At 50.7% G+C, this 8,256-nt stretch overlaps 1 long non-coding RNA gene across 2 annotated transcripts; it reads left to right on the top strand.

Annotated features, from left to right (window-relative positions):
* The first annotated feature begins 6,214 nt into the window (after positions 1–6,214).
* On the top strand, positions 6,215–8,045 carry LOC119484298. 2 transcript variants are annotated; one of them, XR_005205948.1, is made up of 3 exons: positions 6,215–6,272; positions 6,368–6,519; positions 7,959–8,045. It is a non-coding gene; the product is annotated as an uncharacterized LOC119484298 (long non-coding RNA). The 2 variants fall into 2 exon arrangements; XR_005205949.1 differs by having other exon boundaries at positions 6,330–6,519.
* The last annotated feature ends 211 nt before the right edge of the window (positions 8,046–8,256 follow it).

Raw genomic sequence — 8,256 nt, 5'->3', positions numbered from 1 at the left:
TTTTTAGTTTGTAACTTTACATTTTTCTTGTCAACTAAACTTTGAACATTTAAAACAGTTTTGCAGATCCCGTGAGTCCAGCGTGGATACGCCTCATTAAAGAGAAGGATGCTGCAGTGTTTCTGTTTCTCAGTGCTAACATGTGGAAACAGATTGGCATGATGTGCTTGTATATCCCACAGAGAGAGACAGGAGCGAGCCCAAATAAGAAACTACACTTTAAAAACAAGCTAAAAAAACTGCAACTATTACACCAATATTTAGAAGTGACTTTTCAGGAAAAGAAGCCCAAAGTGGCTTCTAATAAGCCGGCTTGGTAACTCTGGCTGTGATGCGTCTCGACAGACACTGAGTGAGTTTCCTTCTGTTCAGGTTGGAGTTTGGGATTAGCATTTTTGTAATGCCTTTTGGCCCAATCTTCTGACTTCTATATCATCATCGTCTGGGTTTTAATCATCATATAGTGGCGTCTTTACAACGGGGTGACCAGATCCTAACAAACCAAATGTGGGACAAAGAGTCTGTTTGTGTGGGACAATGTGGGACAATGTGGGACGCGTTACCGAGGCGGACAGGTTGTCTACATGTTTGATATAATGTCTATCTAACTTGAATAATAAACATTTCTATTCTGCTTATCTTGTAACATCTCTATGCTCTGCTGAATGCATCCAGAGATCAGCACATCTCTTTTTGAGACACATGTTTCTTGTGAGACTCACAGGAGCTGTGTGGCTTCACGTGGTGTCCCCCCTCAGTGTGGATCCCCTTCCACCGGCTCATAGATACTTCTAAGTAGTTTCATCATCGTTGCTGTAGCTACTCTTATTTTCCTTTGTTGTAGTTTCCATCATATTCCGCCTAAATCTGCATAACTTGTGACTTTGCGGCGACTAGCAATTGTCTCCGTTGGGCATAGCGTCACAAAGACGGTGAAATGTGAACCTGACTTGACTCCCGTCTTGACTCCCGTCTTGACTCCCGTCTTGACTCCCGTCTTGACTCACGTCTTGACTCACGTCTTGACTCACGTCTTGACTCCTGTCTTGACTCACGTCTTGACTCACGTCTTGGCTCACGTCTTGACTCACGTCTTGACTCACGTCTTGACTCACGTCTTGACTCCTGTCTTGACTCCTGTCTTGATTCCCGTGTTCTCAGTCTGACAGCACACACAGCCCTGTGATGACAGCCTGCTCTGCTTTCTTTACAGCCGTTGGACAAAAGCCCGATTTTAACTTGAAAACTAGAGCCGATGAAAATGTGGAACTTTGTCTCAATATGTGGGACGCGGGACAGAAATGCTGTGCAGTCCCTCGTAAAGTGGGACACCTGGTCCAGGTTTACAACCATGTTTAAAGACTGGAAAAGTGAATGTGACCCTTTCAATGTGTTCTTTACGTGAGTCTGACATTCTAGTACTCTCTCCATCCTGGTATACATCTGTAATACCTCGTCCCCTCCAGGTCCACTCTGTCCTCTTCATCTGCTCACACTGTGCTGCATTTCATCGGTTTTGTTCTGTCACAATAACCAGGCTCCTTTCTGTGAGGCATCCTAGATGACAGAGTTCCTGTCATCTTGTTCTGGTCAACTTTGGTGTCAAGGGACCTTTTCTTTATTCCTCTGAGGTCAAACAGCACACATCAAAACCTGACCATTGTCTTTATGGTCTGGGACAGGAGCTCTGAGACAGGAGCTCTGAGACAGGAGCTCTGGGACAGGAGCTCTGGGACAGGAGCTCTGGGCTGAGACTACACTGTTCTACCTCAGCTCACACACGGATATAAAACACCTGAAACACACTGTGCAGGTTTCATATAGAGAAATAAATAGAACAGAAAAAGGAAATCAATTTCTATTTGTGTCATTGTTGGTAGTAGCGAGTGAAAGATGGTAGAAGGGTAGCTATATGTGACTCTTAGTGGCTCAGGTCAGGCTGAACAAATATACACATACACAAATCTATATTTTTCATTTATGAACCTTTCTGAACTACTGGACGTGATTCACATCCCAAATCAAAAAGTACCTTATTTAGGATACAAATTGTAATTTTCACAAAATTTGAAATGTTTCCTTGCAGGCGGGTGTCATGTGGAGACATCGGGTGTCATGTGGAGACATCGGGTGTCATGTGGAGACATCGGGTGTCATGTGGAGACATCGGGTGTCATGTGGAGACATCAGGTGTAAATGGCTTCAGCCTCTCCGTGACCCTGAAGAGGAATAAGAGAGAACAGAACATGAAGAATGAGTAGACTCCCTCACCTCACACAACGCCTCCTTTTAAGGAAGTCATGAGATGAAAAGTTGAAGAACACAGAGCAGCAGCCGAGCCTGTAGAAAGGAACTGTGGATGAACCAGAGTACATTCTCCCAGAGAGAGTTTACACAATGCTGAGGAGGTATTACTCCAGTCCTCCAGGAGGTTAGAGGGGAATCCCGGCTGAGAGAGGTATCTGTTCCACAGTGAGGAGAGAGGTATCTGTTCCACAGTGAGGAGAGAGGTATCTGTTCCACAGTGAGGAGAGAGGTATCTGTTCCACGGTGGAGAGAGGTATCTGTTCCACGGTGAGGAGAGAGGTATCTGTTCCACAGTGAGGAGAGAGGTATCTGTTCCACAGTGGAGAGAGGTATCTGTTCCACAGTGAGGAGAGAGGTATCTGTTCCACGGTGGAGAGAGGTATCTGTTCCACAGTGGAGAGAGGTATCTGTTCCACAGTGAGGAGAGAGGTATCTGTTCCACAGTGAGGAGAGAGGTATCTGTTCCACAGTGGAGAGAGGTATCTGTTCCACGGTGGAGAGAGGTATCTGTTCCACGGTGGAGAGAGGTATCTGTTCCACGGTGGAGAGAGGTATCTGTTCCACGGTGGAGAGAGAGGTATCTGTTCCACGGTGGAGAGAGGTATCTGTTCCACAGTGGAGAGAGAGGTATCTGTTCCACGGTGGAGAGAGGTATCTGTTCCACGGTGGAGAGAGGTATCTGTTCCACAGTGGAGAGAGGTATCTGTTCCACAGTGGAGAGAGGTATCTGTTCCACGGTGGAGAGAGAGGTATCTGTTCCACAGTGGAGAGAGAGGTATCTGTTCCACGGTGGAGAGAGAGGTATCTGTTCCACGGTGGAGAGAGAGGTATCTGTTCCACAGTGGAGAGAGCTATCTGTTCCACAGTGAGGAGCGAGGTATCTGTTCCACGGTGGAGAGAGAGGTATCTGTTCCACAGTGAGGAGAGAGGTATCTGTTCCACGGTGGAGAGAGAGGTATCTGTTCCACAGTGGAGAGAGAGGTATCTGTTCCACGGTGGAGAGAGGTATCTGTTCCACGGTGGAGAGAGGTATCTGTTCCACAGTGGAGAGAGGTATCTGTTCCACGGTGGAGAGAGGTATCTGTTCCACGGTGGAGAGAGAGGTATCTGTTCCACGGTGGAGAGAGGTATCTGTTCCACGGTGGAGAGAGGTATCTGTTCCACGGTGGAGAGAGAGGTATCTGTTCCACGGTGGAGAGAGGTATCTGTTCCACGGTGGAGAGAGAGGTATCTGTTCCACGGTGGAGAGAGGTATCTGTTCCACGGTGGAGAGAGAGGTATCTGTTCCACGGTGGAGAGAGCTATCTGTTCCACAGTGGAGAGAGAGGTATCTGTTCCACAGTGGAGAGAGAGGTATCTGTTCCACGGTGGAGAGAGAGGTATCTGTTCCACGGTGGAGAGAGGTATCTGTTCCACGGTGGAGAGAGAGGTATCTGTTCCACGGTGGAGAGAGGTATCTGTTCCACGGTGGAGAGAGAGGTATCTGTTCCACAGTGGAGAGAGAGGTATCTGTTCCACGGTGGAGAGAGGTATCTGTTCCACGGTGGAGAGAGGTATCTGTTCCACGGTGGAGAGAGGTATCTGTTCCACGGTGGAGAGAGGTATCTGTTCCACGGTGGAGAGAGAGCTTCTGGCTGCAGCGGGGAGAGACGGTGCCAGGTCCTCCATCTTGCTCAGAGATGTGAGGATGATTTAGGGGGCCTGTCTTTGCCGGGGTGTTGAGAGAGAGAGGGAGCACACACACACACACACACACACACACACACACACACATACACGCATACACACATACACACATACACACACACACACACACACACACACGCTGTTCTTCAGTGCCTAGAAGGCTCACACAGAGTTCAGTGTTCAGTGTTCAGAGTTCAGAGTTCAGAGTTCACCACTACACTTAAAGAGCCCACTGTAGTCAGAAAGCAGCTGTCAGGGTACGGGCACCAACCAGATGACTCCCAACACCAGATGCTTAAACATGGTTGGCAGAGCGGCTTGGCAGAGAGCGGCTTGGCAGAGCGGCTTGGCAGAGTGGCTTGGCAGAGAGCGGCTTGGCAGCGAGCGGCTTGGCAGCGCGGCTTGGCAGCGCGGGTTGGCAGAGCGGGTTGGCAGAGAGCGGGTTGGCAGAGAGCGGCTTGGCAGAGCGGGTTGGCAGAGAGCGGGTTGGCAGAGAGCGGGTTGGCAGAGCGGGTTGGCAGAGAGCGGGTTGGCAGCGCACGGCTTGGCAGCGTGGCTTGGCAGAGAGCGGCTTGGCAGAGCGGCTTGGCAGAGCGGGTTGGCAGAGAGCGGGTTGGCAGAGAGCGGGTTGGCAGAGAGCGGGTTGGCAGAGAGCGGGTTGGCAGAGCGGGTTGGCAGAGCGGGTTGGCAGAGAGCGGGTTGGCAGCGCTGGTTGGCAGAGAGCGGGTTGGCAGAGAGCGGGTTGGCAGAGCGGGTTGGCAGAGAGCGGGTTGGCAGAGAGCGGGTTGGCAGAGCGGGTTGGCAGAGAGCGGGTTGGCAGCGCGGGTTGGCAGCGCTGGTTGGCAGAGAGCGGGTTGGCAGAGAGCGGGTTGGCAGAGCGGGTTGGCAGAGAGCGGGTTGGCATAGAGCGGGTTGGCAGAGCGGGTTGGCAGAGAGCGGGTTGGCAGAGAGCGGGTTGGCAGAGCGGGTTGGCAAAGCGGGTTGGCAAAGCGGGTTGGCAGAGCGGGTTGGCAGAGCGGGTTGGCAGAGCGGGTTGGCAGAGAGCGGGTTGGCAGAGAGCGGGTTGGCAGAGAGCAGGTTGGCAGAGAGCGGGTTGGCAGAGAGCGGGTTGGCAGAGCGGGTTGGCAGAGCGGGTTGGCAAAGCGGGTTGGCAGAGCGGGTTGGCAGAGCGGGTTGGCAGAGAGCGGGTTGGCAGAGCGGGTTGGCAGAGAGCGGGTTGGCAGAGCGGGTTGGCAGAGCGGGTTGGCAGAGCGGGTTGGCAGAGAGCGGGTTGGCAGAGCGGGTTGGCAGAGCGGGTTGGCAGAGCGGGTTGGCAGAGAGCGGGTTGGCAGAGCGGGTTGGCAGAGCGGGTTGGCAGAGAGCGGGTTGGCAGAGCGGGTTGGCAGAGAGCGGGTTGGCAGAGAGCGGGTTGGCAGAGCGGGTTGGCAAAGCGGGTTGGCAGAGCGGGTTGGCAGAGCGGGTTGGCAGAGAGCGGGTTGGCAGAGCGGGTTGGCAGAGAGCGGGTTGGCAGAGCGGGTTGGCAGAGAGCGGGTTGGCAGAGCGGGTTGGCAAAGCGGGTTGGCAGGCTGACATGTTCTTCTGTCTCCATTTGCACGGTTCCGGTGCTGCTGCCTGACGACTGATCACACAACAAACAGAGCAGAACTCATAATTCATGTTGAATATGGATTATTCCTTATTTCCTGAGCTATTTAGGGATTTATACTTTATTATTACATACTTGTATAAAAAACAACAACGAAGCATTCAAATACTGATTTGGAGGTCGATTACCATGGCAACGGTCGAAGCTTGGAAACACTCAGGTCGGCCGTAGTGTTTAGACGTTGATAGAGTAGAGTTATTTATTATAGATGTACATGATGTTGATAGAGTAGAGTTATTTATTATAGATGTACATGATGTTGATAGAGTAGAGTTGGTATTTATTATAGATGTACATGATGTTGATAGAGTAGAGTTGGTATTTATTATAGATGTACATGATGTTGATAGAGTAGAGTTGGTATTTATTATAGATGTACATGATGTTGATAGAGTAGAGTTATTTATTATAGATGTACATGATGTTGATAGAGTAGAGTTGGTAGTTATTATAGATATACATGATGTTGATAGAGTAGAATTGGTATTTATTATAGATGTACATTAAAAGAAGAAAGAAGGAAGCCATAATAGAACCTTTAGAGCCTTTAGTTGAGTAATATTTCACAACAACAGACTTTTAGAACCGTTTGCCCCTCCCCAGGGTCAGACACAGTGGCAGGAGAGCAGTGGAGGTCTGTGATTGGTCAGACGGTCTGTGATTGGTCAGGAGGTCTATGATTGGTCAGGAGGTCTTTGATTGGTCAGGTGGTCTGTGATTGGTCAGGAGGTCTATGATTGGTCAGGAGGTCTTTGATTGGTCAGGAGGTCTATGATTGGTCAGGAGGTCTTTGATTGGTCAGTAGGTCTATGATTGGTCAGGAGGTCTGTGATTGGTCAGACGGTCTGTGATTGGTCAGGAGGTCTATGATTGGTCAGGAGGTCTTTGATTGGTCAGGAGGTCTATGATTGGTCAGGAGGTCTGTGATTGGTCAGGTGGTCTGTGATTGGTCAGGTGGTCTGTGATTGGTCAGGAGGTCTGTGATTGGTCAGGTGGTCTGTGATTGGTCAGGTGGTCTGATTGGTCAGGAGGTCTATGATTGGTCAGGTGGTCTGTGATTGGTCAGGTGGTCTGTGATTGGTCAGGAGGTCTGTGATTGGTCAGGTGGTCTGTGATTGGTCAGGTGGTCTATGATTGGTCAGGAGGTCTGTGATTGGTCAGGTGGTCTGTGATTGGTCAGGATGTCTATGATTGGTCAGGTGGTCTGTGATTGGTCAGGTGGTCTGTGATTGGTCAGGAGGTCTGTGATTGGTCAGGTGGTCTGTGATTGGTCAGGAGGTCTGTGATTGGTCAGGTGGTCTGTGATTGGTCAGGTGGTCTATGATTGGTCAGGATGTCTATGATTGGTCAGGTGGTCTGTGATTGGTCAGGATGTCTATGATTGGTCAGGTGGTCTGTGATTGGTCAGGTGGTCTGTGATTGGTCAGGAGGTCTGTGATTGGTCAGGTGGTCTGTGATTGGTCAGGAGGTCTGTGATTGGTCAGGTGGTCTGTGATTGGTCAGGAGGTCTGTGATTGGTCAGGTGGTCTGTGATTGGTCAGGTGGTCTATGATTGGTCAGGATGTCTATGATTGGTCAGGTGGTCTGTGATTGGTCAGGATGTCTATGATTGGTCAGGTGGTCTGTGATTGGTCAGGTGGTCTGTGATTGGTCAGGAGGTCTGTGATTGGTCAGGTGGTCTGTGATTGGTCAGGAGGTCTGTGATTGGTCAGGTGGTCTGTGATTGGTCAGGTGGTCTATGATTGGTCAGGATGTCTGTGATTGGTCAGGAGGTCTGTGATTGGTCAGGTGGTCTGTGATTGGTCAGGATGTCTATGATTGGTCAGGTGGTCTGTGATTGGTCAGGTGGTCTGTGATTGGTCAGGAGGTCTGTGATTGGTCAGGTGGTCTGTGATTGGTCAGGAGGTCTGTGATTGGTCAGGAGCTCTGTGATTGGTCAGGAGGTCTGTGATTGGTCAGGAGGTCTTTGATTGGTCAGGAGGTCTGTGATTGGTCAAGTGGTCTGTGATTGGTCAGGAGCTCTGTGATTGGTCAGGTCTGTGATTGGTCAGGAGCTCTGTGATTGGTCAGTTGGTCTATGATTGGTCAGGAGCTCTGTGATTGGTCAGGAGGTCTGTGATTGGTCAGGAGCTCTGTGATTGGTCAGGAGGTCTGTGATTGGTCAGGAGCTCTGTGATTGGTCAGGAGGTCTGTGATTGGTCAGGAGGTCTGTGATTGGTCAGTAGGTCTGTGATTGGTCAGGAGGTCTGTGATTGGTCAGGAGGTCTTTGATTGGTCAGGTGGTCTGTGATTGGTCAGGAGGTCTGTGATTGGTCAGGAGGTCTGTGATTGGTCAGGAGGTCTATGATTGGTCAGACACAGTGGCAGGAGAGCGGGTCTCTGTGTGAGCTGGTGAGGACTTGGACTCTGTGATTGGTCAGGTTCTGCAGGTCGGAGATCAGCTGCAGCAGACGAGGACTTGGCTGGTTGACGACCCGGGTCGGGTCCGTTGGGTCGGGTCTGTAGAACGAGTCCAGAACCTCCAGAGTGTCGAGACGCTGAAGCTGCTGCAGACACAGGAAGTCCTCGTCGGACAGGTGATGATGTCTGAAACAAAACAACAACTGGCAGATTACTAC

Source organism: Sebastes umbrosus, unplaced genomic scaffold (genome assembly GCF_015220745.1).
Source record: "Sebastes umbrosus isolate fSebUmb1 unplaced genomic scaffold, fSebUmb1.pri scaffold_134_arrow_ctg1, whole genome shotgun sequence".
Taxonomy (NCBI): Eukaryota; Metazoa; Chordata; class Actinopteri; order Perciformes; family Sebastidae; genus Sebastes; species Sebastes umbrosus.
This window is presented reverse-complemented; position numbering and strand designations above follow the sequence as displayed.